General features: G+C 42.6%; 1 protein-coding gene across 6 annotated transcripts in view; it reads right to left on the bottom strand.

The window, feature by feature from the left end:
• The window catches only part of ANKRD11 (ankyrin repeat domain 11), a 220659-nt gene that overhangs the window by 186480 nt on the left and 12689 nt on the right, over nt 1-21490 (bottom strand). For 4 of the 6 annotated variants that reach the window (XM_006762181.2, XM_006762179.2, XM_015562952.1 and 1 more), the window contains exon 1: nt 12522-12643. The exons of 1 other annotated variant lie outside the window; for it this stretch is intronic. The gene's annotated coding sequence lies outside the window, so the exon portion shown is untranslated. Of the gene's footprint in view, nt 1-12521; nt 12644-21490 lie in introns of those variants that run through there. One more of the 6 variants, XM_015562953.1, reaches the window with a different exon arrangement.

The raw sequence follows: 21490 nt of genomic DNA, 5'->3' as shown, positions 1-21490 counted from the left end.
CCTGTAGAACAGAAACTAGAAATTCCTGAAAACTAGAGGTTAAAAACATGAAATCAAACTAGAGAAAAGAGGCTGCAAGCTGACTGTGAAAACAGGCCTCTGTTTAACAAAAGATAGGCTGGTACCCAGTGTCCTGACTCCATAACATTAGGAAGGCAATCCACAATTTTTTTTTAATTTATCTTTATTGTTGAAAGTATTACAGATGTCCCCTTTTTTCCCCATTGATCCGCTCCACCTTGCACCTGATCCCCCCACCCCCACCCCAGGCCTTCACCACACTATTGTGAAATCCACAACTGTTAAGTTTACAGGTTCCCTGACTACCTAACTCACCCTCAATATAAAAGACCACAATAAGGAACAGTTGTTTAGATACCACACACTTGAAATCCTGATTAACAGGATAAAATGGCTATTCCTGGGCTCTAACTCAAGAAACAGATTACCAATATCTACAGCTCTTAGCCATAATCCTATGTAATAAAGAGGTATAATGCAAATAAACCCTCACACCCTCACAAAATGGCTGTCTACAACCTGGCTAGCAGGGGGGTTAGTGAGGGACAACCAAAACGACTGAACAAGCAGGCTGTGTGGGGCGACCAGGCTGGCACACAGAGGCAGCAAGGGTTCAATCAGGCCAGCAGAGGGGGCAAGTTAGGGGCGACCAGGCAGGCAGGCAAGTGAGCAATTAGGAGCCAGTGGTCCAGGATTGTGAGAGGGATGTCTGACTGCCAGGGATCGGGCCTAAACTGGCAGTCAGACATCCCCCAAGGGGTCCTGGATTGGAGAGGGTGCAGGTTGGGCTGAGGGGAACCCCCCCCTTCCCATGCACGAATTTCGTGCACCGGGCCTCCTCTAGTACTTTTAGAATTCCAAATCACTATCACACTCTAAGGGCAAGACTCAAAAGAAAACATGAATAACCTTGCCAGTGTGGCTTGGTGATTGAGCATCAACCCAAGAGCAGAAGGTCAGGGTTCAATTCCCGGTCAGGGCATATGCCTGGGTTGTGGTCTCAATCCCCAGTACAAGGCATGAAGGAAGTAGCAGATCAATAACTCTCAGTCATCATTGATGTTTCTCTCCCTCCCTCTCCCTTCCTCTCTCTGAAATCAATAAAAATATACTGAAGAGAAAAGAAAGAAAACATGAGTATGCTGTGATCTGTCCATCTTTAAAGTGCACTATTGGCCTCACCATTTTATGACTGGGGTCATGGGCAATAGAAACACACAAGATAACAGAAATCAGTGCTAGGGCTATTTCACTTCATTAGTGTGAAGTGCCTACAAAACAAATGCTTATTTATTTGCAACCTCTGACAACATTCATCTGTTTTATTTCTTACAAAATGAATAACCCAAGGAGGATAGACTACAGGACACTGGGTACCAGTCTGTCTTTTGTTAAGAGAATCAGACACAGCACCATGAAAATACTGACCTCATTCTACACAAGTCTTATTCACAAAATCCATTAAAAGTGCTCTACATTCTCTTCCCCTTGAAAACCCAAGGCAAAACTTATAGTAACATAGCTTAACAGAAGCAGTATACCAACCACACAGGGACACAGTCAGGAAATCAAAACCTATCACCAGTGGGACACAACTGAAGCTTGAACAGAACTGGTTGTCCAGCTAGAACACTCACCATAAAAAAAAAGGGTGTAAAACCCTAAAGAATCTATACAAAACTATTAGAGCTAATAAATGAGTGCAGCATAGCAAGGTTGCAGGATACAAGATCAATATACAAAAATATCATTTGTATTTCTATACATTAGCAATAAACAATCTGAAAAGAAAATTAAGAAAAAAATACACCATTTACAATAGCATAAAAAAGAATACGATATTTAGGAATAAGTTTAGCAAAGACGTGCAAGACTTGCACAGCGAAAACTACAAAACAGAAGCCCTAAGAAAATGGGGGATATGGATAAGACTTAATATTAAGATAGCAATACTACCCAAACAGATTTACAGAATCAATGAGATCCCAACTGCCTTTGTTCCAAAACTGGACAAGTGATCCTAAAATCTACATGGAATTGTCTTTAAACATCTTATATACTAAAATAGACAACTAAGACATAGCTGAAATGTCTAATACTTGTATGTTTCCATTTTTCTCCTAAAAGGGTGACTATTTATAAGTAAAGGCAGGGGGGGTTGGGGAAGCCTCAGATTGTTAATATATTTTTTAATTTAACCTTATTTTATAATCCGTAACACCCCTTTAGTTCTAAAAGTTTAGGATTCTTCAATATCCAACATAAAACATTGTTTCCTTTAAGATACATTACTTTCCCTAAGAGCAGCTAAGAGAGAAGAGAGCTGCTGAAGTCCCATGCATTCTTCATGAAGGGTCTGTACACAGACTTACTCCAACTCTAGCTGTGAGCTCCAGCTCTGAGGCAGCAGCTCAAAAGATGCCAGAAACATACGGAGAGGAACTATATTGTCTGGCATGAGGGTAAGGGTTGGAGGGGCAGCTTTCTCATAGACAGAAGTGCTGGCAAATGGCATTGTTCCCTTGCTGAGCCCTCTTCCACCCCACCCCCCCCCGCACCACCACCACCACAACAGAACTAGCAGGTGGTTGCCATATCTGAATGCCCATCAACACTGTTCACCCTGCCCTGGTGATTCCCTGAGACACTCATTGCTCCACGCAACTTTCAGGCCCCACCCAAACCCTTTCCAGTGGCTTTTCCATACAAACAACCGGTCTTGGCTCATGCTGCAAACATTCCTAAAACCTCTCAAACATGCAGCATCTGGCCTTGGTACCACCTCTTCCTAAGCCGCCCCAGGCCCAACACTGGCAGCAGCCAGCCTCAGTTCACAACCTGGCCTCTCCAGGTGCCTCCAAGCCTAGAACAAGTGGCAGCCTTCTACATATCACTTTGTAGCTCATGCCAGGTGGTCCCCAACAAGGCACACGCAATGGCTGACCTTGGCCTGCAACTCCTGGGAAACCCCACAGCCAGTGAACCAATGGACTGAAGCACGACCCAGCCACCTCCACAAGCAACACATTCAAGAGACAGACTTAGCAGTCCTGCATTGAGCGTCTGCCCCTGGTGGTCAGTGTGCCCTGCTGAAGTGTGTCCTGTTCTGTGGGGTTGGTCCCTGCAGAGCATATTCTCCATGGTGGTCAGGCCAATCCTCATAGCTGATCAGCTGGGGGTAAATACCTCCCATGACATGCCAATAGCAATCAAGTCTAAACTACGAGAGGAGGGTGCACAGAGTCTAACAGGTGACCAGGTACTCTGTGCCTCTGGTCCCTACAAGACACCTATTATATAAGTGTCTTCTACCAACTCTGGGAGACACAGCAGTTCTACCTAATACATAGAAACAAACACAGGGAGAAAGCCAAAATGAAGAGACAAAGAAACATGTCCCAAATGAAAGAACAGAACAAAACTCCAGAAAAAAAAAACTAAACAAAATGGAGGTAAGCAAAATACCAGATGCAAAGTTCAAAACACTGGTTACCCGGCAGTGCAGCTCAATGGTCAAGCATCAACCCATGTACCAAGAAGTTGCTGGTTTGATTCCCAGTCAGGGCACATGCCCGGGTTGTGGGCTCAATCCCCTGTACGGGATGTGTAGAAGGCAGCTGATTGATGTTTCTATTTTTCTCTTCTCTCTTCCTTTCTCTTTAAATCAACTAAAAAAAAAAAAAACCCACTAGTTATAAAGATGTTCAAAGGAACTTAGTGTGAACTTCAAGAAAGAAATGGAAAACATAAAAATAGAAATTAAAAAACCATGAAAAAGAATTAGTAAGAAATAAGGATTACATTATAGAGGAATCAACAGGAGAGTACATGAAGCAGCGGATCAAATCAGCAATTTGGAAGATAAAGAAGCAGAAATACCCCATCAGAACAGCAAAAAGAATTTTTTTAAAAATGAGGATACTGTATTTTTCCGTGTATAAGACGTCCCCCTACTTTTCCAACCCAAAATTAAGAAATCAGTATTTTAAACATTTTGCTGATATTCCTCTTAAGGTCCTCTTCTTTTTTGGCATCTTAAGTTGTTCTTCCTGTTTTCTCCACTGTCTGATCATACACTCAGGGGGAGGAGGTCCAAATTGTCTCTCTGCAGCTCTATTTCCATGCTCTTTTGCATAGCTGATTACATTCAGTTTGAATTTTGCAGAGTAAGACAATCACTTACCAGTACTTATCTTTTTATTTTTTGACATCTTTATGGGCTTGGAACGCTCAGGACCCTGTTGCATCTGCGCACTCTCCACCTCCACCTCCAATTACTAAGGCATCAGCTGATGTCAGTAACAATAAGGCTCGTGACTGGAGGAAGCCTGTTTGACAAGGTATGGGCAGCTACGCACCAGTGCAGGCTCCCTCCTTGACTGAGTTCCATGTATAAGATGCCCCTTGATTTTTAATCTAATGATTTTAGAAAAACATAGCGTCTTATACATGGAAAAATACAGTAGTTTAAGGAGCCTCTGGGACAATTTCAAGTGTCCCAATATTTGCATTATGAGGGTGCCAGGAAACAAGATGAACCAAAAAAAAAAAGCTTACACCAAGATACATCATAATTAAAATGCCAAAGCTTAGCCTATCCAGTTTGGCTCAATGGGTAGAGCATCAGCCTGAGGGACCCGGGTTCGATGCCAGTCAAGAGCACATGCCTGGGTTGCAGGCTTGATCTCCAGTAGGGGGCATGTAGGAGGCAGCCAAGCAATTATTCTCTCATCATTGATGTTTCGATCTCTTTCTCCCTCTCCCTTCCTCTCTCTGAAATCAATAAATATTTAATTAATAAATAAATAAAATGCCAAAGGTTAGAAACAAAGAGAGAATCTTAAAAGTAGCAAGAGAAAAGCATTCAGTTTCCTACAAGAGAGATCCCATAAGGCTGTCACCTAATTTCTCAACAGAAACTTTGCAGACCAGAAGGGGTTGGCAAGAAATAGTCAAAGTGATGAAAAACAAGGACCTATAACCAAGATTATTCTGCTCAGCAAAGCTATCATTTAGAATTGAAAGACAATGAGCTTCCCAGAAAAAACTAAAGTTCATCACCACCAAACCCAGTATCACAAAAAATATTAAAGGATCTTCTTTAAGAAGAAGAAAAAAATATTTAAAATATGAATAAAATGGCAATAAATACATATCTACCAACAATTACTTTAAATGCAAATGGCTTAAGTGCTCCTATCAAAAGACATACAGTGGCTGAATGGATTGCAAAACAAGACCCTTACATATGCTGTCTACAAGAGACCCAATTCAAATGGAAAGACACACACCAACTGAAAGAAATGGACAAAGATATTTCCTGAAAATGGACAAAGCAAACAAAAAAGGCTGGGGCAGCAATACTTATACCAGACAAAATAGACTTTATAACAGAGGCTATAACAAGAGTCAAAGAAGGAACCAGCAATTCTACTTCTGGGTATTTCTCCAAAGAAACCCAAAACACTAAATCAAAAAGACATACTAGGTATGCTTCATTATGTCTATTGCAGCATTATTTACAATAGCCAAGATATGGAAGCAACTAAGTGTCCATGAATAGATGAATGGATAGCCAGGCATATAGGTAGTGGTTGAGCAATCGACCTATGAACCAGGAGGTCACAGTTCGATTCCCCATCAGGGCACATGCCTGGGTTGCAGGCTCAATCCCTAGTGTGGAGCGTGCAGAAGGCAGCCAATCAATGATTCTCTCTCATCATTGATGTTTCTATCTCTCTCTCCCTCTCCTTCTCTGAAATCAACAAAAATACATATTTTTTAAATAAATGAACGGGTTAAAGTGGTGGTGCATATATACAATGGAATATGACTCAGTCATTAAAAAAATGAAGTCTTGCCCTGGGCAGGTGGCTCAGTTTGTTTGAGCGTCGCCCCGTATGCTATAAGGTTGTGGGTTCAATTCCAGATCGGGGTTGTAGGTTTGATCCCTAGTCAGACGTGTATGGGATATAATCGATAGATTTTTCTTTCTCCTATCTTTCTCTCTCCCTCTCTCTATCTCTAAAAAATCAATAAACATATCCTCAGGTGAGGACCCAAAAAAAAGGAATCTTACCATCTGCAACAACATGGATGGACATGGAGGGTATTGTGCTGCATGAAATAAGTCAGACTGAGAAACACAAACGCCATTTAATTTTACTTATGTGTGGAATCTAAAAAAAAATAAATGAACATGCAGAATAGAAACAGACTAACAGTTACAGAAGACATTTTGACGGTTGCCAGATCAAAGAGGGTTGGGATGGATGAAAATGGTGATGGGATTAGGAAGTATAAATTGGTAGTTATAGAACAGTCATAGGGATGTAAAGTACAACATAGGGAATACAGTCAATAATATTATAATAACTATATATAGTGCCAGATGGTAATAGATTTGTTGGGTGATCACTTTGTAAGTTATATATATACCTGTCTAATCATGGGGTTATACACGTGAAATATTATACGTCAACTGTAACTGAAATATTAAAAAATTTTAAGAAAAAATGCATCCGGGCAGGTGTGGCTCAATTGGTTGGAGGGTAGTCCCACACACCAAAAGGTCACAGGTTCAATTCCCAGTCAGGACACATACCCAGGTTGTGGGTTCAATCCCCAGGCAGGGTGCATACAAGAGGCAACTGACCAAAGTTTCTCTCTCACACTGATGTCTCTCTCTCGCTCTCTCACATCAATAAAAACATATCCTCAGGTGAGGATTTAAAAAAAGAAAAAATAGTAATAGTCCTTGCGGGGAAGCATCATCCCAATAGGCCAAGGTTGCAGGCTCGATTCCCAGTCAGGGCATGTACAAGAATCAACCAATGAATGCATGGATAGGTAGAACAACAAATCTCAATCTCTCTCAATCTCTCTCTCTCTCTGTCATTCTATCTAAAATCAATAAATTAAAAAAAGAAAAAAGAATAAAAGCAAACTAAAAGTACATCAGTTTCGCTAAATGTGTGCTGCTCTTTTCATTTGGAATGTGAACCCACAGCAATGATTTGTGCAGTTTAACATTAAGATGCAATGAATAAACTGTAAAGAGGGTGTGTGAGGAAACAATAGGTATAGAACTGAAATGTAGTTAAGCAGGCAATTCTCAACTCTGGTGTTCAGATATTCTAATATATGGCAGCTGAGTTTCTTCCATGTAATAAGGACAAAGTTTAACAACTGTCTGCTGAATGAATGACTTATTAACAGGTATTATACACTGAGGCTCTATTCCAGCCCTGATGGATATTCACTCTCCTGAAGTATTGCTTCTCTAATTTCACTAATGAGCATTCTGATGCTCAAGCACTGGAATGAAAGGAACATTATCAAAACAAATTAATCTGCTTTCTTAAGACAAACAAGAGAGATTTTATTCTTTTGTTGATGTTGTTAATCCTCAACTGAGGCTACTTTTTCCATTGCTTTTCAGAGACAGAAAGAATTGGGGGGGGGGGGGGGGGGAGACATGGATGTGAGAGAGACAAATTGATTGGTTGCCTCCTGCACCACACCCGACCCGGGTCTTGGGGAGTGAACCTACAATCCAGTCATGTGACCTGAAATCTAACCCAAGACCATTTGGTGCATGGGCTGACGCTGAAACCACTGAAACACAGCAACCAGGGCAGGGACTTATTCTTTATATCAGCGGTCGCCAACCTTTTTTATCTCACGGTCCACCGGTGGTCTGCAGACCACCAATTGGCGACAGCTGCTTTATATGATATCTTTTCCAATTTCTATTTGGAAATCATAATGTTCATTAGTATTGACTGTACTCTTCCACTTCTACTTTTTCTCCCAACATGAATGAAGTGCTGCAGCCATTGTACGTAGGCTGAGAAAGAGACGTGACCAACCAAGAAGTCAACCTAAGCTCCATCCAAGCCTTTCAGCAAAGCCTTCACATACTCAACAAACCCTTCCTGACAGGCAGAGTTTACAGCCTATTCTGTCCTTCCATTAACTTTCAACAGGTCCTTTAACGCCCCCAGGAGCTGCCACTCAAAGTCTACCTGTTTATTAAGAACTGTTTACAGAACATCCAAGTAGCAATGGTGAAGTACAGAAGTAAAAGCAATCTGGCCCAAATGAGTGTGACTTGATATATAATGTATTTATTTACTGTTTATTCATGCTCTGACACATCTAAACATCTGGAAGGTACTGGCACAGAATGTTAGCCTCAGCCAGCCCCGAAAGTCTCCACCACACACTTCCACTGTTCTCCATTCACTGTCTCATTTAACCCTCACAACAACCTCAAGGATAACAGGACCATCTCCATGTTTCTCATGAAAAACCAGGTTCTGAGAGGTTGAATCATTTACTGCCAAGTTAGGATCAAACTTGCCCTTTATAGCCTGTATCTTTAGCAGTCACACACACCACCCACTTCCCCTGCACACACAAATCCTAGAAAGCAATTTAAATATAAAACTGACAAAGCCCTCCCCAACCCAAAATACTGACATGATGCTGGCACTTATGAGGAGATAATTCATACCTCAGAAACCCAGGCTTAGTTCATCCCCCAAACCAGGAATATAATTGACTCACCTTGTTTGGCCTCTCAGCAGCATTCATCTTACCAACTACCCACCCCCCCACACACCCTTCCTAGGCTTCCCACATACCACACAGTTTCTCTTGCTAATAACGCTTTGTTTTTGTTACTACTTCCTTTCACTGGCTAGCTCTTTCTCCTCCGCCTGCTCCTTAAAATGTGGTTTCCTTCAAACTCTTCCTGGACAGTCTTATCTGCCTCTGTGGCTTTAATAACCATGATGTTAAATCCCAATTCCAGTCTCCAACTCAGAACACTCTAAAGAACTCAAGTCCACCCATATCAGAGGCACACTCGCAAGCACACATGAGGCCCCTAAATTCGTATGACTGCTGCATTTCCTGCCCTAGTTCGGGATACCACTGTCTAGACAACCCTCCAAGTCAGAAACCCACTGTCCCCTTCTGTTGATCAAAAGTTGACAAGTTCTGTCAATTCCAGCCTCTAAACATCACTGCTCCGTACTGCCACTGCCCTAATTCAGTAGAGTCTCAGTGTTTCTTCAACTATCCAATATAATCATATATAATAAAGAGCTAATATGCAAATGGACATCACGCTATCATGCCTTAACCGCTCAGACACTCAACACTAGGGAGAGAGGAATGGGGACCAGCCAGGCACAAGTGAGCTCACGAGAGAGGAATGGGGACCAGCCAGGCACAAATGAGCTCACGAGAGAGGAATGGGGACCAGCCAGGCTGTGGCCCAGGAGAGGGACAAGCCGCCCACCCTGCAGTTCCGGCGCCTGCAGCTGCAGCCCAGGCGAAGCGGCCAGCCCGGCTCAGACACTCCTGGGGAGAGAGGAATGGGGACCAGCCAGGCACAAATGAGCTATGGCTCAGACACTCAACACTAGGGAGAGAGGAATGGGGACCAGCCAGGCACAAGTGAGCTCACGAGAGAGGAATGGGGACCAGCCAGGCACAAATGAGCTCACGAGAGAGGAATGGGGACCAGCCAGGCTGTGGCCCAGGAGAGGGACAAGTCGCCCGCCCTGCGTTCCCAGACGCCAGTGGCTGTGCCTGCACCTGCGGCCAGGGAGAGGGACAAGCCGCCCACTCTGTGGTCCCAGGCACCAGCGCCTGCAGCTGCAGCCTAGGAGATGGAGAAGCCACCCACCCCACGGTCCTGGGCACCAGGACCTGTGGCTGCAGCCCAGGAGAGGGACACCCTAATCATGCACCGGTGGGGTCCCTCACCCTAGCCTGCACCCTCACCTGTGCCCTCTCGCAATCCGGGACCTCTCAGGGGATGTCAGAGAGCCAGTTAGGCACAATCCCCACAGGCCAGGCCAAATTTCATGCACTGGGCCTCTAGTCTGTTATACATAAAAGCCTAAGCTACTGTTACGACCAGGATCAACCGGTCATTATGACACGCACTGACCACCAGGGAGCAGACGCTCAATGCAGGAGCTGCCCCCCAGTGGTCAGTGCGCTCCCACAGCCAACCTCCCACGGTCCCTCCCCCCGGCTGTCCCTGATCGGGACTGGGCAAGACTGCCCTGATTGGCCCTAATCGCTGATTAGGCTGAGGGACCCCCACCCATGCACCGGGCCTCTAGTCCTATATAATAAAAGCCTAATATGCTAAGGTTCCAACCATTCGACGAGTCGCTATGACACGCACTGACCACCAGGGGGCAGAAGCTCCAAGTGGTACGTTAGCTTGCTGCTGGGGCACGGCCAATTGGGACTGGGTAAGATGGGCTGGACACACGCTGAAGTCCTCCTGAATGCCAACCGTGCACCGGTGGGGTCCCTTGGCCTGGCCTGCGCCCTCTCGCAATCTGGGACCCCACTGGTACACAAATCCGCACACCAGGCCTCTAGTGTTATCGTAACAACTTAATTATCTCCACTTCCAACTATACACACCAACCAACTCATTCCCCACACTGCTGAGAAGTGGCTGCTGGTGTTGGTTTTTACTGTGGGTGCATCACACTAATTTATTTCACAACCCATCAATGTTACAACCCCCTAATGGAAAGCTAGGGAAATTAGGCTTTGAATGATGTTGTCCTGAGCTGCCTTCTGGCAATTTCATTCTTCCAATTTCTTGAGAATATCACATTTAACTCATAGGAGGCTCCCTATGTCCACTTGGGCAATCTCCTATTCATCTTTCAATATCACACTGAGATGCTGACTTTCTTCCTTAATAATGTCAACATTTTTCAAATTTTCTAGAGGGGACATTATTTTATATTATGTCACCACCGCACTCAGGAAACTTTTCCCACACACCCCTCCCAATTCTATAGTTACAACCACTTGTCTCCCCACTCCGTATAAGATCCTTTCGTCTCAGAGCCCAACACTGTGTTCTGGTCACATGGCACACATGCACATATAAGACACATTAGAGGAAACCCTAACCTTCAGAAAACATGAGAATACATAACTAACTGCTATACTGGCAAGCACAAATGACAATATTTCATAGAGAAGCACTGTCCCAATAAAGCTCTTCACCCTTCGCCTATGAGTATTTGTGCCCTTCCAATCCATCCAGCTTCCAATTATTATTTGATAATTGATGAGAATTCACCTCAAATATACTTTATAGACAAAATTTTAAGAATACACAAAGTAGCCCTAACGGGTTTTGCTCAGTGGATAGAGAATAGGCCTGCGAACTGAAGGGTCCCAGGGTTCGATTCCAGTCAAGGGCGTGTGCCTTGGTTGTGGGCATATCCCCAGTGGGGGGTGTGTAGGAGGAAGCTGATCGATGTTTCTCTTTCATCGATGTTTCTGACTCTCTATCCCTCTCCTTTCCTCTCTGTAAAAAACCAATAAAATATTTTTTTTAAAAAAGAATAATTCTAAGGACACTCCTGTTTAAAAAAAAAAAGAATATACAAAGTAATAAGCCCTCCCCATCTAGAATGTTCTACTACAAGCCCCAGCTAAGTGGCCATCCCTGGTCAGCTACTGTTCTCCAGGTGATTCAAGAATTTTGGCATAACATATTGGTTCCTCAGAGCCTTTCATTCTGACTCACCTACAAATGAATACATTTCTATGAATAAAGTGTCCATATTTTCTCCTTTCCAGAGCCACCAATTCCTGAAAGCACTGGTACACTTAACTGTATGCCAAATTACAGTCAACTTATTTATTCTACCTTACTACCACTGACAAAGATTTCAAAAAATATTGTTATCAAGTGAAAAGGAAATAGTGCTCACTAGTTCATATTCAAGCAATATTTAGCTCTCAGATTAACAGATCTCCCTCAAAAAGCAGTGAGAGAACGAGACAGAGATGGAGACAAAAAGGGAGGGAGGGGTGTCCCCTCAGCCTCCAAGGACTACATAAGAAAACAGTGAAAGAACACTTGAAAAACAGCTACAAATATGCATAAGATTAGTAACATTCATGGACTCTTTTTTTTTTTTTTTAACCATAGTAACTTGGAGAAGGACACTGGCCTCCAAACTGCAAGTAGAAGTTTCCAGCTACCATCACTTAACATTGTATTATCCACCAGGAATTTAAGATCTTCTATCACTGCCCAGCCTGCTCCAGGCACTAGATATAAACAAGTGGTCCAAGCTGTACACAGGCACTGAAGAAAAAATGGGTTGCAGGGAAGACATGCCCACTATATTCCAAAGATTCGAATCACCCATGACTTGTCTTTTACATATTCCCACCCACTAACGATGCATCAGATTCTGTGAGTCTGGAGTGAGAACTGTAGAAATGTGTTTGTTTTTAATGCTTCCCAAGCAAATCTAATAAATCACTGATCCAGATCCACTATCCCACTGGAGAATTCTTATTACTCTTCCCCTATAAAATAAGTCAGAAATGCCTAGCTTGAGAAAGAAGGCCACAGAAATGAGAAGATTCCCCAAAAGTCATTTAAGCCAGGCGTAGCAGGGCTGTGAAGAAGAGCAAGCTGCCCTCACCTCAGAAGTCACAATCCCAAGACCCTTGTGTTAACATGATGACTAATGAAACATGCTGCTGGTCCACTCACTGTGTTCCCATACAGTCCACAACAGACATCTTCTAGATCCAAATATCAGCTCTGAGGGACAAGATCCAATCCTTATTTAGTAAAGGCTAGTATGTGGATGGGAAATATCAGACGCATACAGCCACACCATACATGTGAGTCTAGGGCTCAAATCAAGATAATCTCCTGAGATCTAACATTTGATGAGTTATCTTCTGCCAAGATGCTGGATGTTTGGAGAATGCTCGCTCCCTAAAAATAGTACAAGATCAGTCACAGTGACTCTTGCTAAGGGGCTGCAGGGTGGAAGGTGCTAGTTAATTGGCAGGTATACACATCAGTGTGGGGGATTTGCTTTGAAATATGGCAGTGATGGCGAACCTTTTGAGCTCGGTGTGTCAGCATTTTGAAAAACCCTAACTTGACTTTGATGCTGTGTCACATATAGAAATTTTTCGATATCTGCAACCATAGTAAAACAAAGACTTATATTTTTGATATTTATTTTATATATTTAAATGCCATTTAACAAAGAAATATCAACCAGAAAAATGAGTTCGCGTGTCATAGGTTCGCCATCACTGAAATATCTGCTGAGAGCTCAATATCTACCTACCAACCCACAATTACTATCCCGTCACATACAAACATGCTTTCAATTTGTCAGTTCAAGAAATAAGATGTCGCCGAAACCGGTTTGGCTCAGTGGATAGAGCGTCGGCCTGCGGACTGAAAGGTCCCAGGTTCAATTCCAGTCAAGGGCATGTACCTGGGTTGCGGGCACATCCCCAGTGGGGGATGTGCAGGAGGCGGCTGATCGATGTTTCTCTCTCATCGATGTTTCTGACTCTCTGTCTCTCTCCATTCCTCTCTGTGAAAGATCAATAATATACATTTAAAAAAAAAACAAAAAGAAATAAGATGTCGCGCCCTACCTGGTTTGGCTCAGTGGATAGAGCATCAACCTGTGGACTGAAGGGTCCCGGGTTCGATTCTGATTAAGGGCACATGTCCTCTCTGCAGGCTTGATCCCCAGAAGGGGGAGTGCAGGAGGCAGCCATTCAATAATTCTATCTCATCATTGATGTTTCTCTCTCTCTCTCTCTCTCTCTCTCTCTCTCTCCTCTCCTCTCTGAAATCAATAAAAATATTTTTCTAAAATGAGATGTCTTTCTCACTTCAATTTCTATATTTAATTCAATATGCTGGTGATGCTCTCCATCTTTAAATCACCACAAATTTCCAAAAGGACACCTGTATTCTAATAACAGTACTGAACTGTTAGAACATGTTCATTAGCCAACATATTTCGCTACCAAGCACAGAAACCTTTGCACATACATACATATCCTTCCCACCAATCTGACAGAACACCCCCACCTTAAGCAAAGGAGTAGAATCTCTATTTTGAAAAGTAAAGAAAAACTTTCTTCTGTTAAAACATTAAAATCCAAGTTTCTTTCCTGGTAGATTACCCTCATCAATAAGAAAAAAATACGAAAGACACACCATTTTCCAACAGCAAGCACTATAAGGAACCTCAGACAATGGCTGCCTTAGGTGTTAAGAGAGAAGAAAGTGGGATGGTCATTCAGCAAGAATAAAACTAAAGCAGCTGAAAAGGAAGAAAATAACTTAGACAAAATGTATGAATATCACGGCAACTAAAGCCCTCCTTTTATAAATTTACCATCAGAGTATTGCTTTAATTTGACTTCCTTCAGAATTAAAATAAAATTATTTTCAAGCCGAAATCGGTTTGGCTCAGTGGATAGAGCGTCGGCCTGCGGACTGAAAGGTCCCAGGTTCGATTCCGGTCAAGGGCATGTACCTGGGTTGCGGGCCCATCCCCAGTAGAAGATGTGCAGGAGGCAGCTAAGCGATGTTTCTCTCTCATCGATGTTTCTGGCTCTCTCTCTCTCTCTCTCGTCCTTCCTCTCTGTAAAAAATCAATAAAATATATTTTTAAAAAAATTTATTTTCAACACTGAAAGCTACAGGACACTCAAAAACCAAAAAACTACAATTTGTGTCAATAAGATTATTATAACAATCTTAATTATGAGAGTAACTAATGGCTAAACAAACAAACAGGCCGACTCCTCCCCTCCTCATACTTTCCTCCTCCACACAGGTCATTTCTCCTCATTCATCTCTTCCATCTTTCAGTTTTTCTCTCTCTCCCATCTCTCACTCACTCCACAATCTGCTACTGTCATCCCTAAGCAAATAGCCCCCAATTCTTCTACTTTGTCTGGATCTCTCATGAGATGCCACTCCTACTCCACACTTGGTTGTGTCCAATTGGTTGTCCAAACTCACCACATCAGATTTAGGCCTCCCTGGCTTCCCTTTCTGTTCTTAGGCTGTGCTGTCCTGGCCACACCTACATACTACTAGGGTATCTACTTTACTTCTATGATCCTCTACTGCTCCTAGTGCCACTGTGAATCCCAGCTTGTATCCTGTCCTGCAATTCGCCTCTCCAATGCACCTCATATGTAGCAGCAAGCTTAATTCTCCTGATGATCAATGTGGGGTAGTGTATATAAGCTAAGACTAGGGACTGTGGAGTCTAATAGCAGTGACCTTTGGATATGTTCTAACAGCCTGTATCACACAATATCATTCTTAGTCTATAGAAAGAAAAGTTACTGGATGGTGAAGCCTTGGGAGGCGGGGGGGTTAGAAGAGGTCCATGGAAGAATAAAGGAACCATCTATAATGAAGATAGGTGATAGTGTCACAAAGATGGACAAGATAACCAATGGGATGATAACACAAAAACTCAAACACGAAGCCGAAATACCTGGAGACCTAATTCATGATGGATAGCACTGCAGATCAGTGAACAAAGAATAATTTACTCCAGTGGTTCTGGGTGAGGGGCTGATGGCTATTTGCAGGCTGGGCACACCACCTTTAGAGTCGGGGAAGTATCTGAGTTTGCAGGGTGCCGGGCCAGTCTGGGTGAGGGGCTGAAGGCCGTTTTCAGGCTGGCCAAGCCCACCCCCTACCCCTCGCGAGAGAAGCTCCCAGCCTCTCCTTTTTTTCTTTTCTTTTCTTTTATTCTGGGATTCATTTACCTTCTATAATTGAAACTTTGTAGCCTTGAGAGGAGCTCAGAGCTGGCCAGGGCGGGCGGTAGGGAAGCTTGGCTTCCTCCATCGCCAGGGGCAACCCAAGCCTCCTGCTCGCTCCAGCTCCATGGCCACGGCCAGCTGCAAGCAGGTATCAAAATATATTTTTTATTGATTTCAGAGAGGTAGGGAGAGGGAGAGAAAGATAGAAACATCAATGATGAAGAGAATTGTTGATTGGCTGCCTCCTGCACACCCCTGCAAGCGCCCTTAACCAGATTCAAATGTGGGACCCTTCAGTCCTCAGGCCAACACTCTATCAACTGAGCCAAACCAGCTAGGGCCAGTCTTGTGTTCTTCCTCCTGCACCCTTCTCCCTGCCTCTCTTTACTCTCTGAATGTCTTATAAAAATATGTTAATATAAAATGTCAATGTTCCCATGGGGGAGGGGTAAATAATAACAACTAGAAAAAAAGAACCACTGGAGCCCTACCCGGTTTGGCTCAGTGGGTAAAGCGTCAGCCTTCAGACTCAAGGGTCCCAGGTTCGATTCCAGTCAAGGGCATGTACTTGGTTGTGGGCACATACCCAACAGGGAGTGTGCAGGAGGCAGCTGATCAATGTTTCTCTCTCATCGATGTTTCTAACTCTCTATCCCTTTCCTTCCTCCCTCTCCTTTCCCCTCTGTTAAAAAAAAAATCAATAAAATATATTTTAAAAAAGACAAAAAGAAGAAGCACTGGAAAATGTCAAGCACAAATAAAATTAAAGACCCAAAAAAGTCTGACCCAAACAGTCATGTGGGCAAAGACTTCCACAGGGCTGAAGAAGGCACCTGGAGCCAGAAAGGAAAAACATTCACAAGGTTGAGAGGTGAGGAGTACTAAGAGTTCCCACTGGCACGTCTACCAGATTTGCCAGAGCAGAAAATGCATCACTATGGCACCAATAATAGGCATATTTGTGATAGTGTGGCAATTTGTGTACTTGTATGAATCTCAGTGGCTATGTAAGTTGAATTAAAAGGGAGAATTTAAAATATAGTTTTTGAAAACTTGGCTGGTGCAAGTATAGTGGTGCCTACAATTAATTGATCACAGCCAGATACAGTTATTCTTTGTTCCTTCTCCATTCCCAAAGCTTTACTTAACTAGCCTAAAATTAAAATAAAAGTTTCCTATACTATGCATGTTAAAACTCTATAGGAAGTCTTAAAATATTTAAATGAATTTTCAATCTGAAGAGACCGAAGAAATTCTTAGAACAGGCTCTATTACACAGACTAATTTTTTAAATCTCGACAAAGACAATGTCAGAATATATTAAGCCACCCAATAACAAATGTAAATCATAAAAAAATCAAATCTTCAAAAACAGAATTATTTCAAAGATGTGCAAACCTGATTCTAAAAAATTACACCATTATTTCAAAGATGTGCAAACCTGATTCTAAAAAGTTACACCTACCCTGAATAATTAAACAGAGGCCACATGCATCTATGTAACTTAGTATTGCCATAGTGATCCCAAGTGCCAGCCAATTATTGCCACTCAGAAAGCTGCCTTCCTGTTTTCTCTTTGCAAAAGGCTTTCCTAAAGTCATCATCCAAGATCTCAGACTCATAGTGCATTTGTTGGCAGATTTCAAAACAATCTATTCTAGTTCAAACAGCTCCAAATTAAAAGTCAGAAGCTCTAGCCGGTTAGGGTCAGTTGATAGAGCCTCAACCTGAGGACTAAAGGGTCCCAGGTTCGATTCCAGTCAAGGGCACATGCCCAGAGGTGGGCTCGAGGTGCCAGGAGGCAGCTGGTCAATGAGTCTCTCTCATCACTGATGTTTCTATCTCTCCCTCCCTCTCCCTTCCTCTCTGAAATCCTGGTTGCCTAAGACCGTCGGAAAACACACATATAATTACATATTGTTTTGTGATTAATCATTATACTTTAATTATGTTCAATTTGTAACAATGAAAATACATCCTGCATATCAGATATTTACATTACAATTCATAACAGTAGCAAAATTACAGTTATGAATCAGCAACGAAAGTAATTTTATGGTTAGGGGTCACCACAACATGAAGAACTGTATTAAAGGGTCGCGGTATTAGGTAGGTTGAGAACTACTGCTCTAGGCTTTAGGCCAAAACAAATCAATGTTTTACCATTTGGATTATAATTTTAGAATGGTTTTACACATTTAAGACTCATTTGCATAATACATCTGTGAGTGGCTCAAGGAGAAGGCTTAAGATTTACAAAGGCAGATAGGGGCTGGTTCAACTCTTTCTTCCCCACCACCCACCAAGAATGTTGGTGGATTCCAGGTTCTTACAGCAAGACAGCATTTTGTAGTGTTCTCTCTGCAGCTACCCTTGGATTCCCTCAAAGGTTAACTCCCAGCAGCACAAAAGTCTACACTTTCACTACTGCCTCCAGCACCTATCACAGGCCCCAAACTCTCTTGGCCAGCCTGGCCAGCCTCCAGCATGACAATCACTTCTTCCAGCAGGCCCTCTACCACTGTTACTGACCACTTCACTACAATATCCACCTTTCTACCTCTTTCATTAGAAAGATAAATACCAATTTTTACTCTAGCCAGAAAATATGTCAAATGTTAAATAAGTACTTGAAATTAGACTTATTCTTAGTCAGCAAAAAGAAACAGATAACTGCACTCCAGTGTATCAGGTGCCCTCCAGTAAGAGAGGAGGTGAGAAACAGAGTGCTCTGATTCCTAACAAACATCCTCCCCCAGCACCACCCTGCACTGCTTTGAGAGTCAACATCACATGTGAGTAACTATGCCAGCCACTCACTGTACTTGCCTCGTGCACATGGAAAAATTCTTAAACAACACCCTCTCCACCCAGAGGCTACCCACACCTGTTAAGCACTTCCAACCAGATTTTGCAAACAAGAGAATTTAACTTATTAGGGACACTGTACTTATGAGTGAGAAATACACGTTTTTACATATAAAGATATACCAATAGGATAAATTAGTAAGTGGGGGCAAAGGCAATGACCGAATACCCAGATAGGTTAAGAAACAAGTTTGCAAATGTGGTGAGAAATGGACCAACAGCCAAAATGGGCCCTGGCCAGGAAGCTCAATTGGTTAGCAGTGGTTCTCAACCTTCTAGCCCTTTAAATACGGTTCCTCATGTTGTGACCCAACCATAAAATTATTTCGTTGCTACTTCATAACTGTAATGTTGCTAGTGTTATGAATTGTAATGTAAATATATGATATGCAGGATGGTCTTAGGCGACCCCTGTGAAAGGGTCATTCAACCCCCAAAGGGTCTCAACCCACAGGTTGAGAACCGCTGGGTTAGAGTGTCGTCCTGATACACCAACATTGTAAATTTGATTCCCAGTCAGGGCATGTATGAGAATCAAGAGTGAATGCATATGCCCTGATCGGTTTGGCTCAGTGGATGGAGCGTCAGCCTGCGGGCTGAAGGTTCCCAGGTTTGATTCTGGTCAAAGGCATGTACCTTGGTTTCAGGCACATCCCCAGTAGGGGGTGTGAAGGAGGCAGCTGATTGATGTTTCTAACTCTCTATTCCTCTCCCTTCCTCTCTGTAAAAAATAAAAAAAAAAAATTTAAAAAAAGAGTGAATGCATAAGTAAGTGAACAACAAATCAATATCTATCTCTCTCACTACCCCCCCCTCTAAAATAAATAGACAGACATGGATGGATAGATGGATGGATGGATGGATGGATGGATGGAGCGAGCCAAATTGGTGCAGAGTGAACCCACTTTGAGAACAGACATCTGCCCCTGAAAGACAGTGTGAAAAAACCCTGTGCAAATGTGTAAATACTGCGTGCAAGACATGTGTCAATACAAAGCACCATGTTGAGCTGGACAGGGCAGTAAAGTCTGAGGAGCAAGACCTACCCATGAGGTTTTAGTAAAACATTCATAAACACCAAGGCTCAGTCAAAAGTTGATGAAAGTGCTCTATAGCTGGTTTGGCTCAGAGCTCGGCCCACGGACTGAAAGGTCTCGGGTTTGATTCTGGTCAAGGGCACATACCTTGGTTGCAGGAGTGTGATGGATGCAACCAATTGATGTGTCTCTCCCTCTCCCTTCCAGTCTCTTAAAAAAAAAAAATCAATGGAAAAAATATCCTCAGGTGAGGATTAAACAAACCAAAAAAGAGTAACTCACTGAGATGCTTTAAAGTACAGTAAACCCTCAATTTTGTGGACCTTGATTTAATGGACTTCGTATTTAATGAACAAAATTTCCAGTCAGTAAGTCATATGTGAAAATGAACACATGTTGTTGATTCACGGTTGTTGTTTTTTAATACATTTTATTGATTTTTTTTACAGAGAGGAAGGGAGAGGGATAGAGCCAGAAACATCGATGAGAGAGAAACATCAATCAGCTGCCTCCTGCACACCCCCCACTGGGGATGTGCCCGCAACCAAGGTACATGCCCTTGACCGGAATCGAACCCGGGACTCTTCAGTCCGCAGGCCGACGCTCTATCCACTGAGCCAAACCAGTCAGGGCATCACTGTTATTTTTATCAAATTTTAGCGAATAGGGCATTTGTTGGAAAAAACAATGCAGTAATTTTGCCAACATTAAGTCTTAGTCCACATACCTACAACTATAGTCCACATACTTAAATCCAAGAGTCACCACTCATAAGCAATGTCAATGTTCAGTGAATGATTAGCACTTGATCACAATGAATCCCATGCAGTAATTGGTTCTGTTTTCTCATCCTTGACTTTCTGCAGCAGTTTAACACCTGTTCCCACGTGCACTCAGCCATACCACAGCTGTGTGCATTTGTTTACTCACGGAGACTGGAGAATGCACGCATTTACTAGACCTATTCAGTATAAATTTAAAATTATACATATAGTGCCGAAACCGGTTTGGCTCAGTGGATGGAGCGTTGGCCTGCGGACTGGGGGGGTCCCGGGGTTCGGTTCTGGTCGGGGGCGTGTGCCTGGGTTACGGGCACATCCCCAGTGGGAGATGTGCAGGAGGCAGCTGATCGATGTTTCTAACTCTCTGTCTCTCTCCCTTTCTGTCTGTAGAAAATCAATAAAATTAAAAAAATTAAATTATACATTTGAAAAAATATGTAAAAAAATATATATATGTAGAAAACTTTTCTGTGAAATTAAACTTTTCATACATACTTAATTTTAATTATACAAATGTGTCTATATAAGTAAAAATAGGTAAACTAACTAATTTGTAAATTTTTTAACATACACATTCGGAAAACCTACTTTATTAGATAGTGGACTTTGAGCTTTAATGAACACCACTTTACCCAAATTAATCCGTTATGTCAAGGTTTTATTGTAGTTAAATAAATTTTATGCTCAGCCCTAGCTGGTTTGGCTCGGTGGAGAGAACGTTGGTCTGTGGACCACAGGGTCCCGGGCAAGGGCACGTACCTTGGTTGTAGGATTCTGCCCAGCCCCAGGCCTAGTCGGGGTGTGTGCAGGAGGCAGCCAATCAATGTGTTTCTCTCACATCAATGTTTCTCTCTATCTTTCCCCTCTCTCTTCCACTCTCCCTAAAAAATTAAAAAATAAAAAATCAATGGAGAAATGTCCTCAGGTGAAGATTAACAAAATAATAAAACAGTACCAAGACTCAAAACAGATCAATATTGCTACTCAATGTTTAAAATTATAAGCAGAATAAACAACACTCTGTACTGAAAAAAAATCACATCAAAAAGCAGTGAACAAAAGAATTGATCAATAGAAAAGTTTTCATGCCCAGAGTAAAGTGGCTGCTCACCAGAATTCCCTGTGCATAAAATACTTTTTTCTGGGAAG

The sequence above is a fragment of the Myotis davidii genome, unplaced genomic scaffold, assembly GCF_000327345.1.
Source record: "Myotis davidii unplaced genomic scaffold, ASM32734v1 scaffold77, whole genome shotgun sequence".
NCBI classification, from domain to species: domain Eukaryota; kingdom Metazoa; phylum Chordata; class Mammalia; order Chiroptera; family Vespertilionidae; genus Myotis; species Myotis davidii.
This window is presented reverse-complemented; position numbering and strand designations above follow the sequence as displayed.